The following is a 12,481-nucleotide window of genomic DNA, read 5'->3' on the forward strand; positions in this document are numbered from 1 at the left end:
CCCTTTATCCATGTTTTCACATTACAACGGCACCAAACCTAATAAAATGTTGAAGAACGTAACATGATGTAGTTTTGTCAGTGGTAATTCTACTCAATTACTAACAAACAATAAAGTTATATTGTTGCAAAGCTCAAAACAACTGCAAAAGCTCCAATTAGGCCACTATTGTGATCCCTTTGTCAACAACCAGACAAACGCCTGTTATTGCTCACCACCAATCCAATATCCTATCAAAACCCATGAACTTGATGAAGAAAATGTATCAAAGATATTAACCAATATTTAACTAAATATGTTAGGCCTATCTAGCATTTTGAGATATTTCGGTCTTTGTATTAATTAAATTGCCAGGTTCATATTTCTAAATGGGAATTGATTATATGTATACTCATATTGCATTTTATATTTCAGTTAACGTTTTCCATTTTTCTTTATATTTTAAACACAAGAATCAAATTAGTGTGCAACTGGAGCATGTACAAATAGAAGTTCTGTTAATTGGCATCTATAGAAAACTGCATAACACGTTGCATATGTGGGAATGCATCTCCTCTTGACACGGTAAAAAATGTTTAAGCTTTTTACTCAGATCGTGCATTCTTCATCTGCATAGAAAGAAGTCCTCATTAGAAGTTATACTCGTGCTCAAGAAAGGTCTTACCCCAGTATCGTTCTATAGTCATTGCTGATCCAATCAGAACTTAATACATTTAGGCATACCAAACGGAGAAACTTAAAACAATATTTAATGATTTGGATAAACGATATACAGTTACTAATATTAACTGTAAAAATAATATGTTTAAATTTCCAAATATATTTTTGCTAACTGTAAAATAATGTTTTGATTGCTTTTATCAAATTAACACCAACCCCATGCCCCTTATAACCCATTGGAAAGTATGAAACTGTAAAAACATAGAACTCATCGAAATAGTAAATTAAAAACAATTTATGCATGCCAATTTTTAAATATAGGCCCTTCTTAGCAATAATATAACATATAGGTTTTAATTAACATCACCAATTTGTTCCAGCCCCTGAATCGTCAGTGGATCAATTTTTACACCAGAATTTGACAGTATTTATAAACGTAACATACATTTTATTATTCGATGTAATCTTACAAAAAAGTTGTTTAGTATATTGACATTTACTATGTACATGAATGCTGTATAGAATTCTCAATAAAACTTTACGATTTCTAATATCTTGAGTAGTAATTTAAGTAAAAATATTATCTGTTTACAAAATAATAAAAAAAGAATTGCCCCCCCCCCATAAAAAACATAATTAATATTAACTTTCCATGTGGGCTTTAATTCATGTGAGCTTAAAACAATACAGAAATGTGCACTGCAAATTATTTATGTGGATGTTTAACAGGGATAAAGACAAAAGTAGTTTGCAGGCTAGCACGGGGTTGTTGTCATGTTATCAACGAGGAGCATCTGGTACTCGCTCCCTAACAAGGCCTTATTGGTTTTCCTCAAGGGGGAATTTCCGCTTGGTCGATCACCCTTAAATATAAAACGTTCGTTAAGAAAATAAAATTATTCCATTCTAATCGAAAACAAATTTCTTTGGCTGTACTTAACTAGGATATAAATTTGTTTGTATATTGTATCAAAACAGTATTGAAATATGTAGTTGAATTAAGTAATTCGTTCAGTGTCATTCTTCATCATTATACACAAATAGTGACCGTATAAAGTAGGAATCCATTATATATACTCAACAAAATAGTTAAACCTACTAAATAAGTGCTTTTCTAAATTTGTTTATGTGCCAACGCACGATAAACACATCTGCAGGTAATATTTTACTTGTTATACGATGTATGCATATGTAGATACAATAAAAATAAAAGAAAGTGCTAAAATATCATTAAATTCTTTTCAACTATATATGTTTTAGTGTAATAAAAGGGTTGGTAAAAATTTATAAAAGCTAAAATTAGCTCACGATATTGCATCAGATAGGTTAGGGTAAATTAAAATCAAAAGAAAGAAATGGGGCACAACCCCCATTCCTGTAAAACTTACAGTTCAAAATTTACTGTAACTTATGTTGTTTTCTTATGCAAACCCATTGAAAAAAAAACAAGGAAATATTCTTTTAAATCAATTCTGTTTGCAATGGTCCTTATAATTCAAAACCAAATAGTGCAACATGACAGTATGTGACGGATTGCTGATACAGTTTATTTTACATTGCTATAGGACATCCTCCTATAATAGTTTTGAAATAAGCCAAGCAATCCATACATTTTTTTACCATACATTTTTGACTTTAAAGCAAATACGAAAAAAATATACTTCAAGGTGTGAGTGCAGAATGGAGGTACTCGGATCGGGTTTAATATCTGGTCAAGAGCTTTTCAATACGACAAGCTGGGTATTGTGATATTGAAGTACAGTACAGAATCAATGATTCTACTCTACAGCTGAGGTAGAAAATTGATACAAATTAATAATTTCATAAAGCCTTGTAACTTTTGGCTTGTGTACGCTGTTATACAAAACTAACACAAACATAAAGGAATATCTGAATGAATTTAACCAATTCAATCTTTGACAATTTAGAAACTAGTAAACATTTTGAAAGTGATTCAAGTTAATGTTGATATCGTGATAATTTTCATTCAAAGTTCATATTATTTTAAATTGAGCTAGTGCATAATGTTCTAACAAATACTCTGTTCATTTGATTTATGTCAATAACATATTCAATAAATTCGTGCAAATTGAAATTACCCTGTAAGAACTAACTTTTGATCAAAATATGTTTTTTGAAGGGAACTTGTGGGTTAAAAGGGTTAATTAAGCGCTATGGATAATCTGATTGGTAGCCAGTGGTTGGACACATAACCCGTATAGCCCACCACTGCAGCCTCTATTTCAAACGCACTAATATTATTAACATTCTTTTACTAAATAGCTCTTCAGTATGAACTTAATTTTGGTGTCTTAACGCATGCCTGATGTCAAGTGTAAAGAGGCACACATAATAAATTTTAAAGACACAAATCTGTAATTATTATAAACGGTTGTCTTAAAACAGTATATTGTTGATTCTTTTACAATATGACGTATGTGTAGTATAGTCAACTTTGATTCTAAATAAGATTTTAACGACATTGACTTGTGTACACAAAAAAGGCCAATAATCCACCCCTCTGATCTAAACCATATGTGACAAATTGAGTATGGAACTCTTAGAACAAACTGACCACGTCCTTCGACAAAAAATAACTTTTCTTTTAAATATAGTTAATAGCAATAATACAGGGTTATTACAAATGATGTTCACGATTTCATACATACATAAAATATAGTTTTATTTGTTATACAAAGAAATAAAATGGTTACAATTTTTGAAAAACTCAAAAAGTTTCGACACAGACACACAGAACTGTAAATGCTTGATACGGGAACCCCTTGTGGTACGACAGATGTCAATAATGTAGTCAAGCTCTTGCTAGACTTTGAAAAGTGTGTCTAGGTCTATTTAGCATTGGTAATCCGTTGCTGGATCTCAAGTATCCTATCTGATAATGGTGGTGTGTACGCCTTATCTTTGATGTATCCCCACAAGAAAAAAATACAGGGGGTGATGTCCGGAGATCTTGTAGGCCAGTTCAGGGGTGTGTCATTATTCGGACCACCGAGCTCATTCCATATCTCAGGCATCACATTGTTAAGTTCAGCCCTACTACAAGTAACATTCAAATGCAGCCATTTCTCTTAAATTTCAAGTGTCACTTGCCAATATAGTGGTTACTAGGAGGATCATCGTTAAACCTGGTTCTAAAGTGTCGTTGCACACTAATAACAGATTGGTTAATGTAATATTCCAACTGGTAAAAAGCTTTCCTGCCTTTAAATTCAGCCATTACACAACACTTACAACAATTGACTTGACAAACAGCTGATATGCACCCAAACCAATGTAAATGAAACTCTATGAGTTTTTCTTTCCAATGGTACCAACTAAAATAGTCTTGAAACAAATTAACCCAGTAATATTTATAATCAAAATCAGGAACATCATTTGTAATAACCCTGTATATTACAATTCAATGTAATTGATATATCTATGTATTAGTTATTGTATAGTATTTTCATTTGATGTTTGCAACTCGGTCCCTGCACTCAAGCTTGGCTTCGCAGGGACCTAATTTCAGAGTATTTGATGTACAAAATTATATGTAATGTATCTATTTCTGAATAAATAATTTGGATTGAATTGACTTAAATTGTAAGTGGTGTTTGTCATTACAATAAAATCCTTTATCCAATGACACATTCATATACCCTAAAACCAATCTTGTGTTAACATCAATTTTCAAAATAAACAACAGCTTGAACCACACGTGTGTCTGTGGTATAGAACCACAGGATGTGTTCATAACCTCAACAACCGTCGTAACCACATCTACAATCTCTCAAATCACAGCCACAGACAACTAAATGTTTTAATGTTTCCAACATACTCATATACACATACAATGGGCTCCTTGAGCTGATTCGATATAATTAATAATTTAAAAGAATGAACTGTCCCTTTCGTATTTAACTTTTTAGAACTAATGGAAGGGCTGTATTTATTTGGTTTTGTAGAGTAACTAACGTCATGTAAGTTCAAGTCCAATTTCGGTGCGTAAATTTAATATACTTCTTAAATAATGCGCCTCCTTCATCTTGAACAATGTATTTATTAAAAGAGAAATAAATTAGAATTAAGGCAGAAATTACAGACAACAGTTGTTATATTACCGCTGGATCGATTGATTTTCTGGTTTAAAATTGATTGGATTTATTGTTTATAATTCTTACTTAAATTTACATACCATTTTACTAAACTGGTAGATGAATACTAAATGGTAATTATAAATATTTTCCTTACATCACTATTGAAAATAAATGTTTGTTAAATGCTTATTTGAACGAGTAAATTATAAATATATTGCAAAACATATAAGAACAACTATTTATAGTTAATTTACAGTTTTAGATAATTGTATCAGTTTAACATCTGCTGATAATAAAAAAGTAACTAGTTAGAAAAAAAAACGTATAGGCTATTGTAGAATCTACATTGTAAATTATTGTATGTAAACAAAGTTTTTACCGAGATTCTTACACTAGTTCTCTTGCTCAGTATTCATGGTCTTTCTGTAATTTTTTTTAAAATTTTAGTAGTAAAAACCTAAAACGGATAAGGCTTATTATTCCTTGTTAGGCTGCATAATATATAATCGGTATAGTCATATTAATGTTATTAAAACATCTGTTTAATTGTGTGGTTAGTTTTACTTAAGATTCGTTTGTATGCTTTACAATATCACTAAAACAACTCAAATCATTATTGGATGCAATATGACCGGGAATTGGCAATGGTAAATGTTAAAGTATGTATGTATATATAAATTGATTCCTTGAACAATAATAATTTTAATGTTTTTAGACTTTACAGCCTAGCCTGGTTACTAAATGAAAACTCGTTTGATTCCGTTCAACTTCGATTTAAAATTTTGTTACAAAAAATTGTTTAGATTGTTTCGGAGTGTAATTAGTTGCTACAATATTTCGAAAAACCTGTCACATGTTTACAACTTTAACTGAGAATCCACTTACATTTCAGTTCAATTGTTCTCACGTGCAATGCATTTAAAACATAATACTAAGCATGAACAATATCAAGTTTAATAAATGCCCCAAATCTAATTATATCCAAAGTCAAAATACGGGACATGACAATAGAAGTTGAGCTGACATTCATTTAATAAAAATGGAAATTTAATCGTGGTTTCGAGATGTTTGATTCTACTCGACATTGAGAATTAATTTATATTTTGATATTGTAGTAATGGAAAAATTGTCTTCGCATTTAAATAGAAATATATAATAACTTTATTGGCACGGGTTTATTTTAATATAATTTAAACTTAAACCGTATTTTATTAGGTGTTAAAATTCTATCTTTGGAAAATGATTTTCTTACCTTTGCAGTAGAGAATGGGTGGACAATGTTAATTGAACTTTTGTATTGGTTAAATTTCTTTAGATAGTATTCTTTAAAGGTTCGTTGAATGGTTGTCATATTTAATTTCTGAATTACATTCCTTATACCCGTAACGTTTCCTATATAAATTTAGATATGTTTTAAACCAAATAAATAGGTTTTGTATCTTGGCTCTTTACCCCGTAATTAAATATAAACCTGATTTAAAGAAATACTGGTTACATTATTTAAATGAACTGCAAAATATAATTTTAGTACAAACAAAACAACACAAGAAGAGATTCACTGAATCAAAGTAGTAGTAAAGGCAACTTTTTTAAGTGATCCTAACTTACAATACTTTGCATTTTCATAAAAAATCGTTTTATTATTCCTGAGTTTCCTTAATGCTGGGTTTCCTAGGCGCGGAAGTGGAGAACGGAGAGAGGAACGCGGAGAGCGGACTCCACTTGTCAGGTAATTTAATGCTACTGTTTTACTAGAAGCGGAGTGGAACACCATGTTAATTTTTTTCCGATCTCCGCGTTCCTCTCTCCGCTCTTCGCTTCCGCGCCTAGGAAAACCCAGCTTAACAAAACAGAGATTTTAATAATAATTTAAATCAAATCATCATTGAAACACTATACGAACAAGATGATAAATTGAAAACCAGACAGAAATTACAAAACAACAATGGCTAGATTGCCACTGGTCTGATTGGCTTTTCATTGATCTCCTTTTAAATAATAAAATAGTCCACACCACATTTCTTAATTATGGTAAACTACTTTTACCTTAAGAATTATATTTCTGTACACTAACCCCATCCGATACATGTCCTCCTAAATTCCTTCCAAGATTCCTAATTTCTTTCCTAGATTCCTTTTAAATGGAATGGAGTCTACATAGTCCAGGAGCAAACTGCACATATCCAGCTTCCGTGGGATTTTTTGTGAAGGGAATTTGTGACTATGTGGAATCTCTTTATTATATGTCACATAATGGTGTAGTACCGGGTGTTTACCCTCAAATTGCGGGGTTTGGTTTTTATGACGTCTTAAATCCAAGATGGCCGCCATTTGTGACATCTATTCATTAAATTGATAATAACTCTTTCCAGAGTAAAATAATCGAATTTTAATCTATACCATTGAATTCAGCTCAAAAAATCAAACAATTTGGTGTTTTGAATCATTGCTCTATGACCATTGGTTACCGAGATATTAAAGGCGGAAAACACAGAACCTTGTCCCAAAGCAAGACCCCACTACCCCCATGTTCCTTATAGGGACAAATTAAATTGTATATCTGGCTTATTACTCAGCATATCTTAATAATAATTGGTATATGGCTTCATTTAGTAGAGATCTACTTGATTATGGCCTAAAATCCCACATTTTTACATTTCCGTGGCAGGATAACATTTTTCCCCATAAGGATAACATGGGGGTAGTGGGGCCTTGCTTGGGGACAATGTTCTGTGTTTTCCACCCTCAATATCGATATATATATTGATTCTTTGAGCTGAATTCAATGGTATAAATTAAAATTCGATTATTTTACTCTGGAAAGAGTTATTATCAATTTAATGAATAGATGTCACAAATGGCGGCCATCTTGGATTTAAGACGTCATAAAAACCAAACCCCGCAATTTGAGGGTAAACACCCGGTACTACACCGTTATGTGACATATAATAAAGAGATTCCACATAGTCACACATTCCCTTCACAAAAAATCCCACGGAATACAGTTTGCCCCCCGACTAACAGCAAAATTGGCTTAAAGAGATGAAAGCCTGGATTTAATTCTAAAACTTACAAACAACAACATTATAATACGCAACCGAGCAGAAGGCTAAACATTATTTCAAACGCAGGAAGGAAGGAACCAAGGCGCCGTTGCATTGTGTCTCAGTCTATTGTGAAGTTCATAATTGACAATTCAGAGTAGTGGATACATAGGGCTGCTGAGGAGTGACGTCACAAGAGCCATGTGGTGCTTAATTGACGGTTAAGCATCTGGTGGTAATGGTGCGTGACCTAGCACGTGGTGTGGTGGGTTACGGTATGGTGACGTCATGATGACGACATGCTGACGTGTGAGAGCTATGTGGATCGATATTTTCAAGGTTATTGTTGTGGTTTAAAAAAAACAGCATATCGGTAAAGGGATAAGTACCGATATGCTGATTTTTAAATTCTTTATTGAAAAATCAAAATTGACATACGAGGAATATAATTGTTTTCAAACTTAAACCTAATACAGATCTAAGCTAAACTAAACATTTGGATCATAGAGTTAGGTCTACTACAGTAACAACAGTTGTCAAATTGTCATCCACACATGTCGCAAGCGAAACAGTGTTTGCATTGGTAAGAAGAGTAAATTACGATTTTTTTTGTCCATGCATATTATACACTCAAAGTTTGCTTCTTTTATTGGAAACATAGTAGGAATTTTGTTAAATTTGAGAAATTAGCTATATATACGCCATAAAACTGTTGGAGATAACTATTTGTACATGTTACCTTTGCAATGTTTGCGATATAATTTGTTGTTAATGAGATGTTGTCTTTAGCTAGTTCCACTACAGACTAATGAGAGACCCATCATACACATTCTTTTATGCTGTTTATGATTGCTATCTGGTATACAGCAAACATTCGCAATTGAAATATTTCCACTTTTGTCTTTGCATTTTATAAGATCGTCAAGTGAAAAGTTTGTTATTATGTACATATTACGAAAAGTGTTTGGATTTTGGTTTGCAATGTTTCTGTGAGAAAACTTATTAAAAACCACTATTTTATTATGTCACCATTATAAACATAAATTCAGAACTAAACTAAAATATCACTTTAATCCTGCAAGGTGTATCAGCTATTTAACTGGTATGGAAAAGTAATGTACACAGTGTTTCTACTTCTTCGTGAACAGTTGGCGGTACATGCGGGCAGAGCATTGTTCCACTAATTACAACCATGTGCCACATTTGCAACATAGTACCTTATATTTCTAAGACTTGTTTATTCATCCAAATCGTTATGTTTTTGAATGATTTTTAAAATAACAAACATTTGGTATATTGTACATTGCTTAATGTTAGACGTACAAACGATCAAGCTATATAAAAACAAATTTCCCACTCTTTACCCTATAATTTACTATTTATTTAAAGCAAATGTTAACTCTCATTACTCTTGGTTGTATTGTAATCCAACGTATTTCTGTTTATCGTTTGTCCTTTTGTGAAACTGTTTGAATGTTTTTTTATTGCTAGTTGTAGTACAGAAAACTATTCAATTTAACTAATTTCACTGTTAAATATGTTCAAATGTTAGGTAAGGCTTCTTTCACCGTCAACCAGTCTTTCTAATATATCCATCACTTCCTTGCTAAATATGGATCTTTTTACACTAGATGATATTATATTTATTTGTTCTGGAATGTCTTGATGTAATGCTCTATTGTAGCTCAGATAAGGAATATTATCTGTAGTGGATGAAATAGTGTTATCTTGTATGTTGTTATTATTTAACTTTGAATTGTTGGATTCCATTTGTCTGTCTCTAGTGAAACCACTTTATGCGAGTTTACCAATCAAACAATATAGATGTATTGTTACATGTATTGTATAAACAACCAAGGTGTACAAAATAAAATCCCTTCCTTCAATACTGTTATCTACAATTAATTTTAAAGCAAATTAGCGTTTTTTAGCAAACAATCTTTTACATTATATAAACTTACTGCGAGATATTTATATTAACACTATCACGTAAGCTACATCGTGTCATCAAGAGGTTGTGTACAATCCCTAACAAAATTGTTGACTTGCAAATTGTTTGTTATTTTAAAACCAATTCGGAAAAATATCCTTTTAATTCAAATGAAAACAAAATGAATTGACAAAGCGTGTAGACCAAAACTAATACGGTTACTGGTAATTTCATTGTTTCAACGGTAGCTTCTCCAGTTAGTGAAGATCCCTGTAACGCCCGCATGTGTTTCAACGGTTCGTTCTTCGTGATGTTCCAATCCAGAGAGCTGAAACGTTCAATCACCCCACTGTCATTGAGAAAATACTCTTTACTTGGTTCTTTTACGTTGAAGTAAAACACATCGCAGCAAGCTAGATCTTTAAAGTTTTGTATTCAGAACGTTTCTATCTGGAACATTATAAGGTAAAACTATTTGACCATTGCAAACATTCATTAGTTAATTGTTAAATAGTGAAAGGATAGAAATACGTGGTCTATATGTTAAATCCAATGATTAAACTTAAAAAGCTTTATAGATCTAGATCTATGAGGCATTGTCCTAAGGTAAGCCTACAGTTGAAAGTTACTTCCCACAATGGTTAAAAGTATTTAAAGTACTACCTCAACCTCACAATTCACTTTATTAGGGTTGACATTTTCATTATCAAGGTGCTCTTGTCCTTTTCGTGACATTGAAAAATAAGGAAATTATTGCGTTACCAACAGACATACACACAAAAATACAGAACTTAGTGAGAGAATTTGCTACGTTTAAAGCATAACAAAGTATATATAAAATTTAGGCAAAATAGGCCACGAACTATTGATACATAAATAACGTAAATCGTAAACGATTCATGATGGTTTTCTGAACAAATGTGTTACTTAAATGAGTTATCATTTTCTTAGCATTAACTAACAATTTGGAATCTAGATATAAAAAGCAAAACTTATACAGTTAAGACATCAATTAAAATTGAATACGGTTGTAATACGACTGTATAAAATAAGGTGCAACACCGATGATAACTAATTTTTAAATTACAGTGATGTGTTGGTACGTAAAAATTATTCTTGCTGCTACCAACGATTATAAGGAAAAGAACAAGTACCAAAAACCAACGTTTATAGTTAAGAATTACGACCGACAAATGAAATGCGTTAATCAAGTCTCAAGGTTAGTAAATTCTTGGTTTCGGATTTTCTCGTAAAAGGTTATCAGCAAACAAAGTTATTTCCTATTAATTGCTTTATTCGTAAACAACTTTTAATGTAAACTTATTGATGTCAGTTTGAAAAAACCTTATACAAACAACTGTTTGTTATTTAATAGACTATGTATGTATGCATATTCTCTAAACAATGATTGGTATGTCTTTAAACATCAGAATGAAATATGACAAAAATCACAAAATGCTGGGTTTTTGGACGTTTGTAATTTAATTTCTTAAGTAGGGAGGCCGTGTATACTAGGGAAAAGTACCGGTATCAAGGATTGTCGTCGAAAAGGTTATTATGAATAATTTGGTACGCGTAAGTACCCGAGAGATATTGGTTATGGGCCTAATGGTTGTATGGTGCAACGATTGCATCATACGGTGAGTATGAACAGAAATGACTAAACAGTTAAGGGTCCGCCAGTTCCTCCAAGTTTGATTGATAAACTTCAACCCGCATTATAGTTCTATCTTTGTCTAAAACCGTTGGCACATGTGCAACGGCCATTTTTCGCAATGGTCATTGTTTGGTTGTTCATTTGTCCAGCTTTTGCAGTGGTCATTGTTTGTCGTTAGTTTGTCCAGCGTATTCCAGTAACCGTTGTTTATGAGTGTATGATAAAACTATATTTTATTATTTATATTGTTTTGTAATTATCATTTTACTATGTTCTTTTAATAATTGTTTTTAATTATTTATAGTCAGTTTATAATAAACAGTGTAAAGCAAAGTTATATAGTTAACTTGTTTGGAGATAGATTCAATTGTATACTTCAGTTTATAATTTCTGCAGTTCTCCAGACATTTCATTAACACAGGTAAATATTTGTTGTATATAAATAGACATAAGTTTAATAGTTAGATTTTCTTTTTTTTGCTAGAAGCTTTAATATTAAGGTTGGTTATTATTTATTCTACACAATCTAAATGTTATTATTATTATTGCAATGCAAATTTATATTTGAGTAACGAGCTTTTCACATGTTTATTTTTTGTAGCTCTATTCCCTCCTACTGAGTGAAGGTGATTTCTACGAAACACTACTCCTCCATTAATAATGAACGATTTTTTACAAACGAAGTATCAAAATTAAGAATTTTTTGTGTAGACGCCCTATTTTACCAATTCCTGTAATAAAAGTGCTCAGGCTTAACCCCCACAGGTTATCAAAATCTCAATGTATTTCTTATGAAGAAAATATTATGTTTACTTAAACAGACGAATAATTTGTAATAACTAGCGCAAATGTTGCTCGAAATCGAGCAATTGCAAAGAAGTAAAGTAGTTACAGTATTTTAAAACAAATAACTTATTTAAAAACGAATAAAAGTTATAATTTCCGATGAGTTTAAAAAGACTCAACTCATAGATTACGTACCTAACAGTTCCACACAATCATCATTTCTTGTAAATATTTAATCATTTTTCAAAAGCTGATCTGGGTTTTTAGTGTATTCTACAAATCTTTCCCACTTATAGCCACATTAGGT

General features: G+C 31.6%; 1 protein-coding gene across 1 annotated transcript in view; it reads right to left on the reverse strand.

The window, feature by feature from the left end:
- Positions 1–12,481, reverse strand: part of LOC129002438 (GTP-binding protein GEM-like) — a 218,923-nt gene that overhangs the window by 105,651 nt on the left and 100,791 nt on the right. The window lies entirely within an intron of this gene.

Source organism: Macrosteles quadrilineatus, unplaced genomic scaffold (assembly GCF_028750875.1).
Source record: "Macrosteles quadrilineatus isolate MER2022 unplaced genomic scaffold, UCM_ALF_1.0 Scaffold_9__3_contigs__length_116548681, whole genome shotgun sequence".
In the NCBI taxonomy this organism is placed as follows: domain Eukaryota; kingdom Metazoa; phylum Arthropoda; class Insecta; order Hemiptera; family Cicadellidae; genus Macrosteles; species Macrosteles quadrilineatus.